Source organism: Armigeres subalbatus, chromosome 3 (genome assembly GCF_024139115.2).
Source record: "Armigeres subalbatus isolate Guangzhou_Male chromosome 3, GZ_Asu_2, whole genome shotgun sequence".
Classification (NCBI taxonomy): Eukaryota; Metazoa; Arthropoda; class Insecta; order Diptera; family Culicidae; genus Armigeres; species Armigeres subalbatus.
The window spans coordinates 224,593,759-224,616,840 of NC_085141.1; the positions used below are offsets into that span (position 1 = coordinate 224,593,759).

The 23,082-nt window shown below is 41.0% G+C and overlaps 1 protein-coding gene across 4 annotated transcripts in view; it reads right to left on the reverse strand.

The window, feature by feature from the left end:
• Positions 1 to 23,082, reverse strand: part of LOC134220345 (endothelial zinc finger protein induced by tumor necrosis factor alpha) — a 192,529-nt gene that overhangs the window by 110,096 nt on the left and 59,351 nt on the right. For all 4 annotated transcript variants that reach the window (XM_062699378.1, XM_062699377.1, XM_062699376.1 and 1 more), the window contains one exon: positions 5,721 to 5,750. The gene's annotated coding sequence lies outside the window, so the exon portion shown is untranslated. The remainder of the gene's footprint in view (positions 1 to 5,720; positions 5,751 to 23,082) is intronic.

A 23,082-nucleotide genomic window follows, 5' to 3' on the forward strand; every position in this document is an offset into this window, starting at 1 on the left:
TTCCGTTGGGAGTGCCACTTCCATCTGCGGCGCGTATCCTTGGGCTAGTCTACCGTCTTGTAGCCGCCTAATGTCAAGCCGGGGACGACTTCGACGCGTGTTGTTGACGCGTCGAGAGTTTTGAGTGCAGGCATACTGCAACGAGGTAGTGGTCGCATTCAATATTCGCACTGCGGTAAGTGTGAACGTTCGTGATGTCGGAGAAGAATTTACCGTCGATTAGAACGTGGTCGATTTGGTTTTCCGTTTCTTGATTAGGCTCAGGTGATCTCCATGTGGCCTTGTGGATATTTTTGCGGGGAAAGAAGGTGCTTCGGACTACCATTCCGCGGGAGGCTGGCCGCCACCCAATCACACGTTGGCGCATCTTACCCAGCACTATGAAGCCGTTTCCCAGCTCGTTGGTGGTGCCACCACGTTGGTAGAAGATAGCCGCTCGATGCCCGCTTTTCCACACTTTCTGTCCTGTCCAGCAAATCTCCTGCAGCGCCACGACGTCGAAGTTGCGGGGATATAATTCATCGTAGATCATCCTGTCGCAACCTGCGAAACCTAGCGACTTGCAGTTCAATATTCCAAGCTTTTAATCGTGATCCTTTATTCGTTGCCTAGGTCTTTGCCGATTATATCGAGTCGCATTATCTCTTATATTGTTCGTAATTATTGGTTTTCCAGGCGGCTTATTCGGCCTGCGCAAACCTCCTGTCTCGTCGGAGGGCCATCGTGTCAGGTCTGTTTAGTGTCCCACCTGACACCAGGACTTGGGCTTGTGTGCTTTGAGCGGCACAATGTCGCTTTGGCGTGGCCCGTGGATACATGCAGCTTTTTATAGGAATTTAAAGGGCCCACTGTCAAACCACACCACATCCTAGGCAAGCCCCACAACTCGCAGATGGCCTGAGGAGGGATCGTCAAGCCCTTGGACGTAGTCCCTGCTGCCCCATCTGTAATTTTTGGAGGTCCAAACGTGCATTTACTACTAGTTATCTGCAATTAAAAGGAAGTTGACCTATTTTTGACCCCATTTGACCCAGGGGACCCCTTCGATAAAACCGTCCCCAAGGACCCAATCTCCAAATCATTACATCTACACAAAAATATAGGGTGGCCATTAGAACAGTTCAACCAGATAATCGATAGGTTATCGTCTGACCTAGTGGGTCGTGAGCCGGTCCTCATAGCAGGAAGTTTTAACGCTTGAGCAGTGGAGTAGGGCAGCCGCTGCATCAATCGAAGGGGTCAAGCGCTCAATAGAGGCGCTAGCGAAGCTCGAGTCATGGATTGACGTAACGTTTGTCAGTCCTGGTCTGGCACCAGACTTGGATTGGAGGGTGGATGAGGGTTACACCCATAGTGATCATCTAGCAATTCGCTTTAAGATCAACTATGGCGTGCAACATCCGAGGTCCGGGATGGAGAACCGATCACTTCGACAGCGAAGTTTTCACCACGGCCCTGGGACTGAAAGCCAACTCTGAAGGTCTAAGCGGGGATGCGTTGGTAGCTGTCCTATCACGCCGAGGAAAGACCTGACGAGAAATAACAGACGCCCGGTATACTGGTGGAGTCTCGAGATTGCGGCCCTTCGATCAACCTGCCTCAAGGCTAGACGAAGGATGCAACGTGCCCGCACCGAGGATGAAAGAGCGTACCGCCGTGAAGTGTTTCGAGCTGCGAAACTGGCCTTTAACAAGGCCATCAAGAGCAGTGAGAGAGCGTGTTTCGACAACCTAAGCGAAGGAGCCAACGCGAATCCGTGTGGTGACGCCTACAAGATAGTGATGGCTAAGACCAAAAGGAGCTCTTCACCCCCCGAACGGTCCCCGGATAGGTTGGCGTCTCGAGCCACAAGTCCCTGGCCTCCTGCACCGCAAGGCAATATGGGTGTGGCCGAAATGGTGGCTCCGGTAACAAACGAAGAGTTACTCACGGTGGCTAAATCCCTGACGTAACAAACGAACAAAGTTTCAGGGCCTGATGGAGTTCCGAACAGCGCTCTCAAGGCGGCAATCATAGCGAACCCGAACGTGTTCAGACTAGCTATGCAGAGATGCCTAGATGAGTGTAGATTCCCCGAAAGATGGAAAAGACAGAAACTGGTGTTGTTGTCGAAGGCCGGGAAGCCGCCGGGCGCATAGACCAATCTGTTATATAGACACGACGGGCAAGTTGCTAGAGATGATCATCCTCAACAAGCTGACCCCGTATTCAGAGGGTATGAAACAGTCTGTCAAACAATCAGTTCAGTTCGCAAGGATAAGTCCACGTTGGACGCTATTAACTCGGTGGTAAAGACCGCCGAGATAGCGATCCAACAAAAAAGCGAGGTATTCGATACTGTGCGTTAGTGACACTTGATGTGAAGAACGCATTCAACAGCGCAAGCTGGGATGCCAGTGCGCTCTCGTTACTCCGGCTTAGGCTGCCGGTGGGCCTGTATCGGATTTTGGAATGCTATTTCCAGAACCGTGTACTATTATACGAGACCGATGCCGCTTAGAGAAGCGTACTTATTACCGCAGGAGTTCCGCAAGGTTCAATACTGAAGCTAAAGTTCCCCCCTTGGTGTTAAGATCGTCGGCTTCGCCGATCTTGGAGGTCTACCTACCTAGTCAAATCCCGAGGTAGAACTGACCGCAGCACACGCCCGCGCGTCTTACCGCACGGCTAAGGAGGGCCCACAAGACGGAAGTGGTTATCGTCAACAACCGCAAGTCGGTTCAACATGCAGTGATTCTCGTGGTTGAAGTCGCGATCGCACCAAAGCGGATTTTAAAGCTCCTTGGGGTCGTAACAGACGACAAGCCGACCTTCGCCAGCTGTTACGGCATTTTCGAGGATGATGTCCAACAGTTTCAAGGTGTGTGCCAGTAGACGTAGTTAGACTCACGTCAGAAAGAGTGTCAGGGTGTGTCAGAAGGTATGTTTGAGAGAGCACCCAAGTAAGTCTCATACGGGATGAGTTCCTGTGTGAGCGTGAATGAGCGAGTACATTAAGTACTGCCTATCCCCCAGAAGTAGTGCTGGGAGGCAGTTCCTGGGGGAACCAGGGTATTTGTAGAGAGGGTAACTCAAGTACCTGCTGTTGCTTGGGTGGGTTTAGTGGGTCCGGCGTTCAGTCAACCGCTCTCCATGAGTAATAATTTCAGGTATCTGTTTGCAGATTTGCCTTCATCCCTCTATAAAGAAAGAGTTCGCGATCAACAATCAAAAACTTAGGTTTTAAGATTATTTTGCAATATATGAAACTAAGCCCATTACAAATTAGGCCCAATTTTTTGGCAATTCGGTTTCATGCATTTTTAAATCATATTATGATAAAATTTTGTTTCAACATTTGAAAGATAATGGCACTGAAAACATGAACTTATCAAAATAAGTTATAAATATCACAATGTGTTGAAATTATATACGTGGATTGTGTAACAAAAAACAATCCTACTGTAACAATAGGAACACCCACGACTATCGGAACTTTCACCCTACTAAATGAACTGTACTGAAAATTAGATTATTTCACCTATCAAATCGGCAACTGGATTTCATTTTTAAGATCTGTTATGAATTCCATGATCCCCTGTGCCTATACTGTTCCCTGGTGAGATCATTATTGGCGTCCAACGTTATTGTCTGGTGTCTTTATCAATTGACGGGGATTATTCGAATCTATCCAAAGGAAATTTGTGAAACGTGATCTTCGTAGTCTACCATGGCGCGACCCAGAAACTTTGCCACCAGACGAAGATCGCAGCCGACTCCTCGGTCTTGACACTCTGGCGAACAGAAGAGATATTCAACTGGCAGTCTTTGTGGCAAAGGTGTTATTAGGAGAAATCGACTCACTGGATATCTTTTTTTTATTCCTTATGAATAGAAGATTGCAACGATTTATGTTAAGAAAATTATTTTGAGCTTTTTAGTGGAATGCCTTCTCTTGTCATAAGAGGAGTTTGTACCATCCCATTTAATTCCACCATTTGTTTTAAGATTTGAAGGCTTTCTTTGAAATTTCTTATTTTTGCAAGTATAAACAGTATCCATGTAATTTTGTAATAGAAGCAAAAATGTTATACAATATGGGCCCCAGTATGCTGCCTTGGGGATCACTAGCTCTTACAGGTAACTTATCAACTTTTGTATTCTGATAGTTTACCTGCACTGCAGTAATTTTGGATCAGTTTATTGATGTACAGAGGAAAATTAAAACTCAACATTTTTACAATCAAACTTTCATGCCAAATACTGTCAAATGCTTTCCCTATATCGAGAAGAGCAACTCCAGTCGAATTTCAGATTTGTTGAGTCGAATTAAATTCGTAGCTCTTAATAATCTAGCGTAACAATTGATATGGTTAAAGTGTTTCGTTGTGCTAAGAATATCTCTCAATAAATCTATTAATAAGGGTTCACAATTTTTCGGAAGCCGATAATGCGTCAATAGCTACAAATTGATTTCAAATAGGTATTTATCTGTTACACATATACAGCGTATGAACACAAAAGTCAGTGACACCGGCCGGACGCCGGCTGGTCGTATGCGAATAATAATAATCGCGAACAAGAACCGCGTGTGCGTGGGTGGAGAAGTGTTAAGCGACACGAATGAGAATGTATAGACAATGCATGACCGATCGTGTCGTGCAAACAGCGGGACAGGGATAATTGTGTCTTGAAAGTCAAGCGTATAAAAGAATCTATAAATATGCGAGAAAAGTCTCAACTCGGCAAATGTTGTCCAAGATCAGTTATCGTTTGGGGGAACGATCAAGATTTGTAGATCGAGTGGATTTTTGCTCCAAAATCTACTGATATTTTTTTAGTTGATTTATTAACAGTGACGGTATACTCGGTTAAGAGGTTCATGAACAAAACCCAAAAAATAATTAAAATAAATCAATAAAAGAACACAACCCACGAGATTTCAATTTTTTTTCACTCAAGCATAGGAGAACTGTTCCGTTTTCCATCGCACTGATCATATATTCATCTCATCGCATAACAAAGAAATACAGCACCAATCTCGTCGCTCATATTTACCGTATTTGGTATGGCCGTAATAAAACTAGACCAAAAGTTATGTAGTTTAGGCTAAAACGGTGTCAAAATAAAAGATAGGGAGGTTGGAAAAACCGAAATTTTCCACATTTTGATGAAACATCTAATGTTTCGGCGAGGCAAAACGCCCTAGGGAAACTAACCTACAATGTACTACGCGTCTCCACGCACTGCGTATTCCAGAATGCTGATTCGCCGAGATAGGCATGATAACTCCTACACAAGAACACATTTCAGAAAGATACAAATTTGCGATAAAGAATTCACTTTTCTTGATGGGACACGAACTCACAACCTCTAACTTTCTAGATAGGCATGATATCTAGACCAACATTTGAAAAGGGCGTAACAGCCAAAATTTATTCCTTCTGATTCCTCGTCTACATATAAAGCTATATATGTAGACGAGGAATCAGAAGGAATAAATTTTGGCTGTTACGCCTTTTCAAATGTTGGTCTAGATATCTCCTACACAACAAGACCACGTTTGCGGAGAAACCATCTGAATTCAAGTACAACCGACACCGAAGTTAGCTCTTTAATGCAAATTGAATACCTATCTTTCCTATGCTCTACTGCTGCTGATTTCATTGAACTTTCCAAATATTATTATGTACATGGGATGGTTAAATATTCCTTTTTTTTGAGTGCCTTGTAATACTCACCCATCTGTCCAAACGGCCTTTTTAATGTATCTGTAATAATAAATATGAAAAAAGAACATGCTGAATATTACATTTAAAATTGTTATTGTTTTGAGTAGGGGAACGGTTCGTCACTTCATCTCATAGCTCCTATTTCCATCCCATCAAAAACAAAGCAATGGAAAGGAATTTGGTTTGTTTATTATTTTCATGATTTTTTTCAGCAGTGAGCACGCATGTTGACAAAAAGAAGCGACGAATTTGGTGCCGTATTTCTTTGTTTAGCGATGAGATGGATATATGTACAGTGAGACGGAGATCGGAACAGTTCCCCTACCTATATTACTATCTGTGAAGTAATAACATTGGATTCTTCTTATGTTGTCTTCTTTGACGGTATTCGGTCAGTAGTTCATGAAACTCCTTCGAAGTTCGTTAGGGGAAGCTCCATAAGAGCCAAGACATAATGTAGAATAGTTATAGCAATATCACAGACAAACAGACATAACACTCATGAAATTCTCATCGTTCACTGATTTACTGGTCAATTTAAATAATCATTAATTGGCCATCAAGGAAGGAGCGCCCAACAGAGCTCTGGTCCCCACAAGTCCCTATCTCACGCTTCCACGGGTCGTCCGATGACAAAAGACCGCCAGCTAAGGGTTGTGTACTTAGCTGGTAGTGCAGCCTGGGCACTGTTGTCCTTCTGACATCAGCTAGAGTGAGAAGGTACGCCTCGAGCGTCTGTTCACCAGGAGGTGCGGCTCAAACAGCGTCTGACTGGTACCCAGCGGCTGACTAACGAAATGCTGTACCGCGTCAGCTATACCTAAGGTGGCAGCCCCATCATCGCGATGTAGGTAACGCGACCCCGGTAAGGTACCTTACTGAAGCCTCTCAAATACCACGAAAAATGGAGATAGAAGAAAAAGAGAACGTTATTTTTGGCAACCGACCCGGCAACGAAATAAGGACTATGATTGGAAACTCGGTACCTGGAATGTTAGGACCCTAAATGAACCTGGACGAGTGAGCCTTCTGGCTCGTGAACTGCAGAAGGTTGGAGTGAACGTGGCTGCTATTCAAGAAGTCCGATGGCCTAGATCCGGAGAACGTGAATTCCGAGCCGTGGACCCCACGACCAATACTGCATTCAAGTATAACATCTATCACAGCGGCAGTGAAAAAGCATGGAGTTGGTTTCGTAGTGATGGGCAAGCAGATGAAGCGAGTGATGCGGTGGAAACCCATTAGCGAACGAATCTGTGTGTTGAGGATACGGGGCAAATTCTTCAATTACAGCCTAATCAACGTTTACGCACCGACAAACGATAAATCCGACGACGTGAAGGACACGTTTCATGAATGTCTTGATAAAGCCTATGGAGAGTGCCCAAAGCATGACGTGAAAATTGTTATCGGAGACGCTAACGCTCAGGTCGGTAGAGAGGACTTTTTCCGTCCCATAATCGGTAGGGGAGCCTTCACTCCGCTACCAATGACAACGGCCTACGGCTAGTAAATTTTGCTGCTGCCAGAGGGATGGCCATCAGTAGCACCTACTTTGCACGAAAGAACATCCGAAAGCACACCTGGAGACACCCAAATGGTGAAACTTGCAACCAGATAGACCATGTTCTGGTGGATGGGCGCCATTTCTCGGATGTTATCGATGTGCGGACATTCAGAGGTCCGAACATTGACTCTGATCACTATCTCGTTGTCAGTAAAATTCGATCACGGTTGTCAACTGTATCGAACGAAAGATCACAGCGAACGATGCGTTACAATATCCAGCGATTGTCGGCAGAAGGAGTATCGGCTGAGTACCGCCAGAAGCTCGACGAACGGATAAGTGCAATCAACTTTAGCGACAACATCAACGATCTATGGGATTCGATCCATGGAGCGGTGAGCACAACAGCACGAGAAGTGGTAGGCACTGCACAGAGGCGACCCAGGACGGGTTGGTTCGATGTGGAGTGTCAGAGAGTGACAGACGAAAAGAACGTTGCCAGAAGCCGGATGTTGGTGTCAGGTACCCGATCGAATAGAGATCGGTACAAGGAAGCAAGAGCAGCCGAAAAACGAACCCACCGCAGGAAGAAAAAAGAGTACGAAGAACAAGTTATTAGTGAGGCGCAGGAAAAAATGGAGCAGAACGATATGCGGAGGTTTTATGAGTCTGTCAATGGCGTGCGGAGAAAGACAGCGCCATCTCCCATCATGTGCAACGACCTACAAGGTAATTTGCTGACAGATAAAACTGAAGTGGCTACCAGGTGGAAGCAACACTTCGAGACTTTGTTGAATGGAGGAAGTGACGGTGCATCGGTGAACAAAATAAATATTAGCGACGCTGGACAAGCTGTGGAGTCACCTACACTAGATGAGGTTAAAAAAGCTGTCAAAGAGCTGAAAAACAATAAGGCTGCGGGGAAGGACCAGCTCCCGGCTGAACTTCTCAAACATGGCAGTGAGCAGCTTTATGAAGTTCTGCACCATATTATGTCGAAAATATGGGAAGACGAGGAAATGCCTGCTAGCTGGTTGGACGGCCTCATTTGCCCTCTCTTTAAGAAAGGGCACAAACTGGAGTGCGCCAATTACCGAGGAATAACCCTCCTTAATTCGGCGTACAAAATTATGTCCCGTATTCTGTTCAACAGATTGAGACCGCTTGAAGAGTCCTTCGTCGGCGAATACCAAGCGGGTTTTCGTGAGGGCCGATCAACGACGGATCAAATGTTTACCCTGAGACAAATCCTTGATAAATTCCGGGAGTACAACTTGCAGACACATCATCTGTTTATTGATTTCAAGGCGGCGTACGATTCAGTGAAACGGTATGCTCCTGGGATTTGCGGACGATATCGATATTATCGGAATTGATCGCCGTGCCGTGGAAGAGGCTTTTGCGCCTTTTAAGAGGGAGACAGCGAGGATTGGACTCACGATCAATACCAGCAAAACGAAGTACATGGTCGCTGGCAATCAACGTGGGTTCATTAGTGGTGGTGGTAGCGAAATAGTGCTGGATGGTGAAAAATTTGAAGTGGTAGAAGAATTTGTGTATCTTGGAACATTAGTGACGTGCGATAATGATGTTACCCGCGAGGTGAAAAGGCGTATTGCAGCTGCAAATAGGGCTTATTACGGACTCCGTAACCAGCTTAAGTCCCGTAGTCTGCAAACGAAAACAAAACTCGCGCTGTATACTACTCTGATTCTTCCGGTGGCTTTTATTTATTTATTTATTTATTTATTTATTGGGAGCAGGGAAAAGCCCGCTTGAGTTGAACAGTTAGAAATTCATTAGCTCTCACTCAAGCGGGCGTAAAACCTCCTCATCTTTTCTATGCATCAACAGATTACAATATCCAAATGATACAATTCGGCTTAAAACTACTTCCAACAATAAACTTAAATCTAGGCCTAGCTACTACTGATTGTCGTTTAGAAGGTGAGAAAAGTTCGTACGGAGAGTGTTACGAGATGAATGGAAATCGAATCCAATGGAGCAGTTATTGAATATACGGCACATGCTAGTAAATGGCTCGTTGTGACCATAATTAGTTCGTGCACCATGAAGAAAGAGGAGAGAACGAGAGCGAAGATTCCTATGGCTAACATTGATATTTAGCATGGAAAGCAGTGGGGACAGTCGATTCTCGATTGCAAGAGGTCTGCAATGAATATCGCCTGAGAAGTATTGCGATGGACTGTTAAGAGCTCTAAATCTATAAGCTTGCAACGGTCTTCATAGCTGGGTAAATTTGAAGGATCTCTCCATGGAAGGCGGCGTAAAGCGAAGCGTATAAATTTGCGTTGAACGGATTCTATTCTAGCAATATTGTTCTGGTAATATGGAGCCCACACTGCGGAACAATATTCTAAAATCGATCTGACTAAAGAACAATAGAGTGCTTTGAGGCAGTGGACATCATCGAAATGCTTTGCAATTCGGAATATAAAGCCGAGGGTGCGAGAGGCTTTAGAAGTTACGTACGCAATATGTTCTCTGAACGTTAGCTTAGAATCTAACATCACCCCGAGGTCCCTGACAGAAGATTCTCGCCGGAGACTAGTGGAACCGATTTTGTAGTCGTAGCTAATCACAGAACGTTTGCGGGAGAATGACATCAAAGAACATTTGTCAGCATTGAGTACCATCTGATTTAAATCACACCAGTTTGAAAACAAATTCAGTTGTGATTGTAGGAACGACGCATCATCGAGATTATTTATAATCCAGTACAGCTTGAAATCATCGGCAAATGAGAGCTTGAAAGACTTGAGCAACAAATTGATGTCGTTTAAATAAATGATAAAGACAAGTGGCCCAAGATGGCTACCTTGGGGCACTCCTGAAGTCATCGGAAAATAGGATGAAATGCAATCTCCAATTTTAATTGCCATTTCTCGATTGCTCAGATATAACTGAAGCCAGTTCAGGAGAGGCCCGGAGAATCCAAGGCGCTCGAATTTGGCTACGGCGATTTTATGATTGATTTTATCAAAGGCTGCTGTAAAGTCCGTATAAATCGAATCAACCTGTTGTCCTTTCTGAAAAGCCTTAGTGATGGTTGACGAATAAACAAGTAGGTTGGTAGTTGTTGATCGTTTTGGGATGAAGCCATGTTGATCCTCTGATATATAACCCAGGCAGTTGTGAGATAAAAAATTTTGGACCAGTTTTTCAAACAGCTTTGAGATTGCACATAGAGCAGCAATACCCCTATAGTTCTTGACTTGCTGCTTATCACCTTTCTTGAAGACAGGAAAAATGTAGGATTTTTTCGATAAGTTGAACAACATTGATAGAGGCAGACATAAACTGGAGGAACATTTTTTTAAAATGATTGATGGGATGCCATCCGGTCCCGGATTAGACGATGATTTTAAAGAGGAACAGCATTCGGCGACGTACTCGGCGGTGACAATGGGATGTTGGCCAACTGGAGGATATAACGGGACATTGGCAGCAGCTTGCTGAACTTCTGATTCGTTGAGAAGATGATTCGAAAAAACTCCAGAGAATTGCTCCAAAAAAAGATCACAAATTCCTTCAGTAGACGTCTGTTCGATATGCCCATTAGTCATGACAGTTGGGAGACCGGATTCTTTCCGTTGTGAATCCACGAAGCCCCAAAATCCTTTCGGGTTAAGTCGTAGGTTTCTTTGAATTTTTCGTTGATACGAAGAGTAGAGCCTGTCGTTCACATATTTATAACGCCGATTTGTGGAGTGATACATGACCTTGTAATAGTGCGTTTTGAATTTTGAGTATTTCCTCAAGGCAGACCTTTTCCGGGTTTTCAGGCGTTTTAAATAATTATTGCTCCAAGGTGGATTCATAGGAAGAGATGATATACGTTTTGGTACAAACTGATCAATCGAGTAGAGTAATATGTTTGAGACCGTAATAACAGCAGAGTTGACATTCATGTTCATGGTGACATCCTGCCAGTTAATATTTTCTAGGAAAATATTCATACTAGTATAATCACCCTTTTTGAAATTGTAGTAGATGCTTTCAACTGGTTCAGAGAAAATACAAGGCGTGACGCTACTCGCAGTTATGAGCAAAGGTGGATGATGCGAAGTTGACGTTACGAGAGGCGAAGGAGCTCCAATCAACGTGCAGCGAATATTGCCGTCCGAACTGCCGAAACAGAGATCAAGTAGTCTTCCATTTTCATTCATAATATTATTCATTTGATGAATGCGTGCTAGGCAATAACTGTCTAAGAGAACCGAGCTTATTGAACTGATCGACGAGTGGGAAGCGTCGGGATAAAGATAGCCTGATTGACTTGGTATCCATTTAACATTAGGCAAATTAAAATCTCCTAGAATCAATACACTATCCTTGAGTTGCATCCGATCCAATATCGAAGAAAGTGAATTGACATGCTGATCAATGACATGTTGGTCTAGAATGCGGTCCGGTGGAATATACAAAACGCATATGAATAAAGTGTGGCTTTCAAAATTAACAGCAACCCAAACTTGTTCGACCGCCTCAGAATTCAGGGATGGACAATTGACGAGCTTTATATTTCGTTCGAACGGCTAGTAGCACACCACCGCCAGTTTTTTGTTACTATTTTTACAGTTGCGATCCAGCCGAAAAACATTGTAGTCGGTACCAAAAATCTGGGTAGATATTTTGTCTTCACGTAGCCATGTCTCGGTGAAAGCTAACGCGTCATAGCATGAGTCGGATGAAGCAAGAAGATAATCAGAAATACGAGTATTTATGCCACCAACATTCTGATAATAAATCAATAGCTTGTGATCTACACCATTGTCGACATTATTCGCTTGATTTGGGGCATTGAATTGAGTAGAGCTGGATGACGATTGTCTGGAATTGGGTAGACAAGTCTCGCATTCTGGTGCGGGAGAGGAGATGCGAGGGGTGACATTATTTGTTTTTGGCGGGTTGTCTGGGGAGCAGCTCGGCGTCGAGGGGATGATACATTGCGGCGCTCGAGTGCTAAAAAAGGGCGGTTATTTGATTTATACGGCTTTATACGGCCATGAGACATGGACGTTAAAGGAGGCTGATCGGAGAGCTCTCGGAGTGTTTGAGCGTAAGGTGCTGCGGACAATACTCGGCGGTAAACAGGAGAATGGTATCTGGCGGCGTCGCATGAATCACGAATTGTACCAGGTGTACAAAGGGCTGGATATTATTAAGCTTATACAACACGGCAGACTACGGTAGGCTGGTCACGTTGTTCGTATGCCGGAAGAACGTCAAGCGAAGATAATATTTAGTAGAGAACCCGGAAGAGGCCGCAGGCTTCGTGGAAGGCCGCGTACACGATGGCTTTTTGCAGTTGAAGAGGACCTGAGGGCGCTCAATGTTCAGGGCGACTGGAAGCGATTGGCCCAGGATCGAGTCCAGTGGAGAAGGATACTCCATTCGGCGTAGGTTCATCGAAGAGCTGTAACCCATCAAGTATCAAGTAAGTAAGTAAGTAGTTGGACAATCGGTCAAAAGTGGCGCGCGCATAGGATTCGCTCGAGTTTGACGTTTGCTCACTACCGCCAACTGGTTCGTGATTTGCCTAACTAAGTTAAAAAAATAGATGTCGTTAGTGTTAGTATAACGAGGAATTTGATGAGTGAATGTTCAAAGTGTTATGTCTGTTTGTATATGGTAATATCTTCGCTGGTTTTGAGTCGTAGACATTATAATGTGTTAGTCGATCTTATTTGGCTCTTTGGAGAAATTGTTTACATTCCACTTAAAACTTCCACCTTGCTCAATGACATCTTTAATTTTTTTTCTGTGACTTTTTGATACTTTCTGAGTTAAAGGAAGTTTTATAATGCAGGTATAAAACATGACTACACTTTGGTCGCTTTTTACGCGGGTAGTTTTTACGCGTATTTCTGGATTTACGCGGATTTTGGAATTTATACGGGTTTCGGTATTCACTGGCTTTTTTATGCGGATTTTTCGAAAAAGTCGATTTCGACGCGATTTTTCAAAAAGGTCGAAAAACTTGAGATTTTATTTTTGATGACCAAGACCACGTTGGTTTTTACTCGCTTTTTGGAATGCATGCATTTTCTTCGTCAAAGAACTACGTCTTTGTTTTCGATACAGATCTCGGGACATAATTCAGAATTTGGAAAAATGAGATCGTCACGAAAAAAATGATAGGTTTTTGAGGTTAACAGTCAATCGTTTCTCAACGGATATTTATCTAACTGTCAATAGTGTATTTTACTGTGGTAGAGTCGACTGTAACGTTCAATCATAGTTAACACAAGACAAAAAACGAACAAATTTCTTTTTCCCTGAAGAAGACACTAATCCCTCGTGGAAACGTCGGTAAAGGACTTTCAAATAGCTTTCTTTTGTACTACATAAGATGATAGAAGGACCGCTACATGCCACTGCAATGGAAGTTAATGGGAAATAACGTTAATATAGAAGATCCATCAAACAAGAGGGACTGTATAATAGAAATGAATACATCCTATCCAAAGCAAAGAAATTGGAAAAATAATACACTCTGACCACGCATGTTAGCCAAAAGGAGCGATCATGTGATGTTTGGTTTTTGTTTGTTTAGAGGGCAACGTACTTAATAGATATATCCTGACGGAGAAGACGAAGAAATCACCTGCCCAGGCATTCCAAATGTACAACCTTTTACCACCAAGGACAATATTGGCATCGTTATTTTTCAATTTCCTTCAAATCCTCATTCAAAGGCATCGACCGGGGATGTTGGAAGTGATTCAATGCTGCTTATCATAATAGGTGTGCAAGCATATGATCCGCGGGGAAGGGTCATCATCAACGAACGGACAATAGCACACACATAAACGATTTTTGTGACGTGCATCTGGTCGCGTTCCCACCCTGTCTCATTTGTATCGGAAGTTCGCACATAGAGATAAAACATACGCACATGGTGCCAGATTCAGCTGCATGGAAGGGGTGAAACGAACCGGAGTAAATAGACATCATGTCGCGGAAATTTACGTACACCGAACGGTTCGTATGCGTGCATTTTGCATGTGCACATACAGTATGAACCATAAAAATGCAAACACGATCATACCCAACCAGCGGATGGTAGATTTTCTTACTTTTTTTGTTTAGAACTTTGCAAAATCTTCAACCGTCTAAGACGAATTAAGCACTCTCCATTTAATTCCACCAGTTAATTTTCGTTATCTTTGCAGATACGTATTTCGACCACAACTGTGTGGTCGTCTTCAGTGTCTCGTACTTGACTCGACTTGTACGAGACACTGAAGACGACCACACAGTTGTGGTCGAAATACGTATCTGCAAAGATAACGAAAATTAACTGGTGGAATTAAATGGAGAGTACTTAATTCGTCTTAGACGGTTGAATACATTCCACTAAAAGAGCTAATATATTTTTCTCAAAATCTTCAGTCAATCTTGGCATATGGTGGGTGTACCAATCGCCGCTATACTACTAAGAACTACTAATCTCAAAAAATTGATAAAAGGCATATGAATGGTGGGTCCTCCTTAGCCGATGCGCGGCTACAAAGCAAGACCATGCTGAGGGTGGCTGGGTTCGATTCCCGGTGCCGGTCTAGACAATTTTCGGATTGGAAATTGTCTCGACTTCCTTGGGCATAAAAGTATCATCGTGTTAGCCTCATGATATACGAATGCAGAAATAGTAACTTGGCTTAGAAACCTCGCAGTTAATAACTGTGAACACTAAATTGCGAGGCGGCAATGTTCCTTGTGGGGGATGTAATGCCAGTGAAGAGAAGATATGAATGGTGTTAGTATGTCAAACAAAAGGTTTCCATTCCTGCGCATTAGAACAGTAGTTAAAACCTCATCAAAACTTGTAATTATCAATTGTAACACTTGCACCAGTTGTAGTACTATTCCTAAATCCTAATTTTGTTTCCTATCATGGCAAATTCCATTGTTTTCTTATGTAATTAGCCAGAATGGAATCACCAGTGCGAGAACTAATGCAAAGGACGTGAAAAATTAACTAAAATGATTTTTTTCAATTATGTTTTCTGTCTCTTGGAGAAGATCCTATGGATATGGTTCACTTATCTGAACATGTTTTGTGGTGGTTTGATGTGCCATTTGGTGGACAATTGCGACAACTGCTGGATTTTTATACACAAAAAGTAAGTTTCTTATATATATAATCATATAATCTTTGTAAAAAAAAGTCTAACAATGCAACATAATAAAAACATTGAATGCTCGATAAAATCACTAACTGTAGATTAATTTAATTGTTCTTTACCAGTCTTGAAAATTGCCACCTTTATATTGAAAATCCATGCGACAAAACAATGAGGAAACCGTCAACTAAAACTGACAACATGACCTAACAAACAATATAGCTACACTGCGGACGACTAGACTACTGCACAATGGTTCGAGAGCAGCCAAAACCTCAAAAATCGAAATTCGTGTTTCCGTCAGAATTATATTTTTCTCATTTTATAGAATACTTACGTGATTCAAATTCAAAATTTGAAGTAGTTCTGTTGAGTTTTGACTTTGTTACATCATTTTGAATTGAACATAAATGATGTTTTTCGAATAAAAACGTTGTTTGACTAGGCGTTTAGATCAGCATCGTACGGCTTCAATTATGTCGCTAACTTCAATATTATTTCCAGACTGCATTGTCGGGATCTTAAATAGTATGTCTATGTCAAATATTGGTGACAGAACTCAATTTTAGTTAACTTTGAATACAAAATTAGTTTAAATACTCACAATTTTGAGATTGAACTGCTCCAAAAGTATAGGCGCCGTTGAGTGCCCGTAATGATTCTATGCTCATTACAAAGCTTAAAGCAATAGCTTTCTATTAATCACTATTTTGTTTTGCGAAAAGTTTTAGTTTGAAATGTGCATAGTATTTTTTGGTCTGTTCTTAACTGAAACCTTACAAATGCGTATTTTTTGTTCACAAGAACCTTAAAAATGTCCAAAGTTGTACCGAAAGGCTATCATTTCACTCCAAAAACGACTTTTTATAGAAGCTTTGGAGATCTATAGTGTTATATACCATTCGACTCAGCTCGACGAGCTGAGCAAATGTCCGTCTGTCCGTATGTATGTGTGTGCACAAAAGCTAAGAAAAACATTAGACAACTTTTCATATAGCAATCCTTAACCGATATCCTCACAACAAGTTTCATTCGGCAGGGGCCAAAGGCTAGTTGATCACTATTGAATTTTAAAACGATCGACCGTTGTGTTTGAAAGTTATAAAGAAAATGGTACATTGAACCATATTCACCATATAAGGTTGGTGTCTTGGCTAAATGCGAGAAAGGCAGTATCACTACTCGGTGAATTAAGGTGATTATACAATCAAGCCATGTGGTGAATTTCAAATTCACCACACAATTTTCTACTCCTAGTATCAAAAGATCAAATCTAGCGTAATAATTTTCGTACAATGCTAAAATTGAAGTCGATTGTTTAGCACAAGTAATCAAGCGATCTACGAATGTTTCATCCCCATGGGCATTGTGGTTCTCTCAATTCGTGCTCTTGAAAAATCTCAATAAAAAGCACTTGGTTTCCAAGATGGCCGATTTGTGGCTTTGTTGTATAACCACCTTAAGTTGGGTTTTTAATTATTAGATTGAAGCTGAAACGTTCGATATAATTATATATAATATTTAAATCATACGTAATGAAAGCATTATATGAAAGCTGAAAAATGAAATGATCTCGTAGCATAATTATTCAATGACGGAATCATTTATATACTTTTATTTGAATATTTTTATTGCTGTCTTAAGTGAAATTATTAAGTAGTTTTCTTCCCAAACGACTAGAAGATACCACACACAAAGTTTATTATTTCTAAAACTTTCTACTGACATCCGAGAATCTACCAGTTTTAGATTTTTTTTCACATGAATTTTATTGTTGGGATTTTGTTTATGTCTAATAATCCGAAATACGTAATAATGCTGACAACTTTTGTAAAGCTGAAAATGAAATGAAAATTCTTAGTATTGGAAATTGGTATTGTTCAATACTTTGCCATCAACATGATTCCACAATATATATCAAAGGTTTCAGAAGTGCAGAAGTGTGAAGTGCAGCCATGGACCGAGCTGAATGGAGAAGACTTCTATGTGCAGCACAGGCCACTCCGGCCTTAGTCTGATAATAAATAAATAAAATAGCAAGTGAGATCGTCTCTGTTGCAAGTCAATCTGTTTTCAAAATCCGAATTTAGCAGTAAAATAAAAAGTATTTACTATTCACAGAGATGCCTAAAACGGCTGTATATTGCCAAAGTAGTGCTTTCAACACCCATGTTCAAGTTTGTATGTACATAATACAAACATAAGGGATATTTTTAGGGACATTTTGAGGTTTTGGCCAACCTTTGTTCTGGAGCGAACCACTGTGACTGGTCTCTAACCGATGAAATATTTTTTTATCTTGTCACACACTTAGTTTGTTACGATACATTTGTCGTGTGACGCTTTCCTGCACGAGTCAATTTTTGCACAACCAAACGAACTACAGTTACGGTTATATGACCCGTTCGGAAAACGACATTTACGGTCGTATGACCTGTTGGGCCATTTGTCCTTTTCGATCTAGTGACATTTTTGGTCTAATGACATTTACGGTCATATGATCCGATCGGCCTTGTGACTTGTTCTGTCCGTTTGACTGGTTTGGCTAAATGACTTCTTCGTCTTTTTATTCTATTTATAGTTTTCGGAAAAATGTTCAAATAAGCCAAATGAAATTCGCTCAAATGGCTTTCAGTCGAATGACTTTCGGCCAAACGACAGATCCCAATATTTTTGTTGGATTACGCAAATATTGTTCGGGCTGTTGGCAATAGCCTACGCCGTATTTTACCCCACATGTGATTCACCGAAACGCATACAATGTGACACTCTGTTCGGGCTTCTTAAAATTTGTAAGATTGAGTGAATGGTAACAGTTTTTTATTCTTTATTTTTGTGAATTTTGGCTACATGAGTTCTTCACTGAATGGTAACCAGTGTCGGTAGGGCTATTTCCGACTACATCACATGCTACTTGATCATTCCAATAAATAGAACCGAGTTTCTCTTTTCTGATGGTACACACTGTTCCTGTTTCGCTATTGGACCGCGGAGGTTGGAAATGTCCTGCCCTCGTACCTTCTATAACATGATTTGGGAATTTACGTTAAAATACTGGGGAGAAAACTTGCACCCATGGGGCAGACGGTGCAAAATTTATAAGTACAACTTATTTATCCAGTGTCACGCCTTAATGATAAGATTGAAATTTATCGAGAGATGTTTACTTAAACCTTTTAGGTCGAGATAAGTTCTTGAAATTCTGTTCAATTTGCTAAATAACTAACATTAACCCACCATTCATTTCTCATATAACTGCGGTTTTGTCAAACCTATTGCGTTGATTTACCTCAGACTTATTTTGTAATCAATATCACTCAGTTTTCCTTTTATGCAGCTTGGCAAGTTCGGCAAAAGATTACGATTATGGGAAGAACGACGTTAGTAGATGCTGTTTAAACGATTTTTTATTTAAATTTAGCGATGTTGCTGTTATTGATGTATATTGGTAAAAAAGCGACAACTATTGTTAAAAATGCTGCGTTCCCTTTCTAGTGTGTAATTTTAATGCGAAATAAGCCAATGCCGTATGATTGTATTAGGTACCATGATATTACCTGCGACACTTTGTTTAGGCTTTAGGTCAAATAGGGCACTTATCTTTTTCGGCCGCCTCATTTGTAGTACAAAGTCTTTAAAAGTGAAACGTGTTGTAAGTAATACCATATTCTAATGGGGACGCGTAGGATGCGTCATTCATCCAACTCCAACGATAACGAACATTAAGAACGAACATTTTGGACCATCTTCCCCTTATTATATTGGGCGAAAATCATCACAGCAGCTACTGTGGGTGGGCTGTTGTCAAAAACAATAAGGTTGATGGGGTGATAGGATCAGTCGATTTTTTTTTCCAGAGGAGAATAATGTGGAGCTGTTGGCACCGGTCATATGTACCTGGATGATGAATCTGCATCGTCGTACAATTTATTTGAGGATAGTTTAACGTGGTTTGACTCTGTTCGATATTTAACTATAATATTTATTATAAGTTCTGTTGAAGTGCTTTTGAACGATAGTAAATATTAATCAATATTTGTATCCCAATACTTGGTTATCGAATATTTTTCTACTATATTGTAATTTTTAAATTTAAAGATGCCAATATTTGTTTTGTTTAGGGAGAATTCTCATAAGCCTACGGAAATATTCTACTAATGGTATTAAAATTAAAAATTGCTTCCAGCATGATTTCCTTATTTCATTTACTTAATTGTCGATGAAAGATTTCTTCTTTTCCATGAAGTGTAGTGTAGCCCCGATAGTAACTGTTTTTTATGTGTGAGCAACTTGAGTAAAAAAATTGAATATGCTGTAAACCACTACCATAGTGGCTTATCCACAAGAATCCAAGTTCGAACATAAACATTTTCGGTTTTGTAGTGGTATAACTTTATGATATTGAATTATGCTCATAATTTACATTACTTGTATAAGTGATCATTAAGAAATTTTGCGAATCGTCACTGCCGATGTAAGGCACAAATTAGATAGTTATCCGATTTTAAGCATTCTATACTTGCATTACTCGAGTCGAGCCATAAATTCTATTACGGCGGACCAGTTCATAAAACGCAAAGTGCATTTCGTCTTTCAGCAATTTATTGTTCTGCGTGTTTTTATGGGATTCTTGTCCTGTCACACTTGCTAAGCGATTCGGCCCGTGTGTGCATTGAACCAGTAGGTGCCCGACCAGTAGATGGTAACAGATGTATATCAGAACTTGTTGTTCTGTCACAGAATTTTTAAAATTGTAATAAAACATGTGCCATTAGTAGTTGAAATAACAAAAATTGTAACAGAAGTTCTTCTATTTTTAACAAAAACATTGCTAAATATGTTTTCAATGGAAGAAAAATATAACTCAATGTATTACATGAAAAGTGATGAAAATACCTAAAATTATTACAATTTATAAATAAAGCTATCACTGGTTGTGTAACAAATATTGCTATTCGTATTAATTATATCACATTTTGTTATAGTTTTGATATGACGATCATGAATTTTTATTTTTTTTCTACTAAGACAGTATTTATAACAAAATTATTGCAGATATTGTTATTATTGATATAAATGTGGTATAATTTTGCTATGACTAACTGGTCGGGTAGTGAGTGTGTACGAATCAATGATCTTGGTGGGTGGGACGCAGACAGTGCAGCGTCTGAGCCCGTTTTCTCCCTGTTTGTTGCCTTCATTTGGCAATGGATGGTAGATAATGTTAATCAACTTCAAAATTATATTCTCATCAGTCATCATTGTCGATGGTGTGCTGCGGAAGAATAATAAAAGAATGTCTGAACTGAGAGACAGACAAGAAGACAAACAAAGAATCGCATGAACGTTGCCGTAGAAGTTGTTGAAGGAACCCAGCCGTGTTTTTGTCGAATTTTTTCGTCTTCGACAATGATGTAAAACTCGATAAAAGTGTGAAGTGCTTCAGACAGTTTTGATAAAAGGCTTTATAGTGGTTTATAGAAGATATCATAAAAAACCTGTTTCTCCATTTGAGATTCAATTAACAAGACATTCTGTAATAAGCTTTTTGGCGTAATTCAATTATGTTTTTTTATTTTGGAAAGTACGCCCCCACAATTATGGAACACTTTTACCAAAAAATTAGAATTTCCAACGATCCAACAGATGTTTGTTTATGTCTGAGACTCATTTTCAAAGTACAAGTGCTGTATAACAGCGGTTCTAAACCTTTTTCTTGAGAGGTACCATTTCGAGCTTTAGTATTAATTGAGGTACCCCTCTTGAAAGTAGTCTTCCAAGCCTCTAGATTGGTAGATTGGTAAGAATTATTCCGAGACCTTTGAAGGGAGGCTTCCGAGCCTCTTGAAAGGAGCTTCTGAATCTCTTGAAAGTAGGCTTCCGCAGCTTTTAATAAGAGGCACCTGAGCCTCTTGTACCCGAGCAGGAGCGACGACCTCGATAATAGAAATTGGTATGATTTAGCCTTGCATAAGAGGTAAAATACCAAAAAATAACACCAAAAACTTATATGCAGAATACTTGAGGCATACCATTCTTAGGCTGAGACGAGACCTGCAAAGTCGGTTTTCTTTTTCCTTGTTTTGACACTTGTTCTTCTTTTCATCACAGTTGATCATCGATTCTCAACTGTTTCCTTGAGTGTTTCACCTAAATCCCGGGTAGAATCTACTGAGCACAATAAACGTGTTTGCAATTTACGAATTTGTAAACTTATTTTTATAAAGATTATCCTATCGGAAATAAAACATGTGTTTATAACTGTTCAATAATAATCTGTCCGGCTATTGTAGAATACTTTTCAAAGTGAAAAAGTACTCGTAAAATAAAATCATTCGGAATACTTTTCGAGGGATACTAATACTTTCACACAAAAAGGTGCTGGTTGCATCTGACAATTCGTGACAGCGCTTGCTGGTTGCAGATGAAGTTACATTTTTTCCTCTTTGCAAGTCCCGTCCCAGTTCTTAGGTATTTCAATACCAAACGAATAATAATTACTTATGCATTTGGTATTGAAAAATAATTTAATAACAGAGTTTGTTATGGCTCAAGTATATATTAATTTTTGGTATTATTCCTTTGGTATTTTACCTCTTATGTAGGGCTAGTTCATAACAAAGTATGGTATCAATAACAGAATTAAGTATTATTTAGCCAATTTCTCCTGCTCGGGTAGAAAAGCTTTAAGTCTCTTGAATGGTGGCTTTTGTGCCACTTAAAAGAAGGCTTCCTTTGCATCTTGAACTGACGCTTCTGAGCCTCTTGAAAGAAGAAATCCGAGCTTCTTGAAGGAAGGCTTCCGAAGCAATTGAAAGGAGGCTTTAGATTCATTTGAAAGTAGCCTTTCGAGCCTCTTAAAATGAGCCTTGCGAGCTTTTTGAAAAAAGGCTTCTGGTCCTCTTAAAAGAAGGCTTCTGAGCCCCTTGAAAGGAGCTTCTTCTCTTGATAAGAGACTTCTGAGCCCCTTGGAAAGACGCTTTCGAGCAGTGGTGGATTTTGAGCTACTTAAAATAAGCCCTACTTTGCATCTTTAAAGGATGCTTCTGAACCTCTTGAAATTATGCTTCCAACTCTCTTAAAAGTATGCTTCCAACCCTCTTGGAAGAAGCCGAGCTTCATGAAGGAGGGCATCCGAAGCTCTTGAAAGGAGGCTTCCGATTCACCTGGAACTAGGCTTTCGAGCTTCTTAAAATGAGCCTTCTCAGCTTTTTGAAAGAAAGTTTTCTGCCCTCTTAAAAGAAGGCTTTCTAGCCTCTTAAACGAAGCTTCCGGGCCTCTTGAAAGCAGGCGTCCGGGCCTATTGAAAGGAAGCTTCTGAGCCTCTTTAAAGCAGGCTTTCGAGCCTCTCGAAAGCAAAGGAAGCTTTTGAGCCTCTAAAGGAAGCTTTTGAGCCTCTTAAAAGGTGGTTTCCGAGCCTTTTGAAAGAAGGCTTCTTTGAAGGAGGCTTCGGAGCCTCTTGACAGAGTTTCCGAGTTTCTCGAAAGGAGGCTTCCGAGCCCCTTGAAAGGAGGCTTCCGAGTCTCTTGAAAGGAGGCTTCTGAGTCTCTTGAAAGGAGACTTCCGAGTCTCTTGAAAGGAGACTTCCGAGTCTCTTGAAAGGAGACTTCCGAGTCTCTTGAAAGGAGACTTCCGAGTCTCTTGAAAGGAGACTTCCGAGTCTCTTGAAAGGAGACTTCCGAGTCTCTTGAAAGGAGACTTCCGAGTCTCTTGA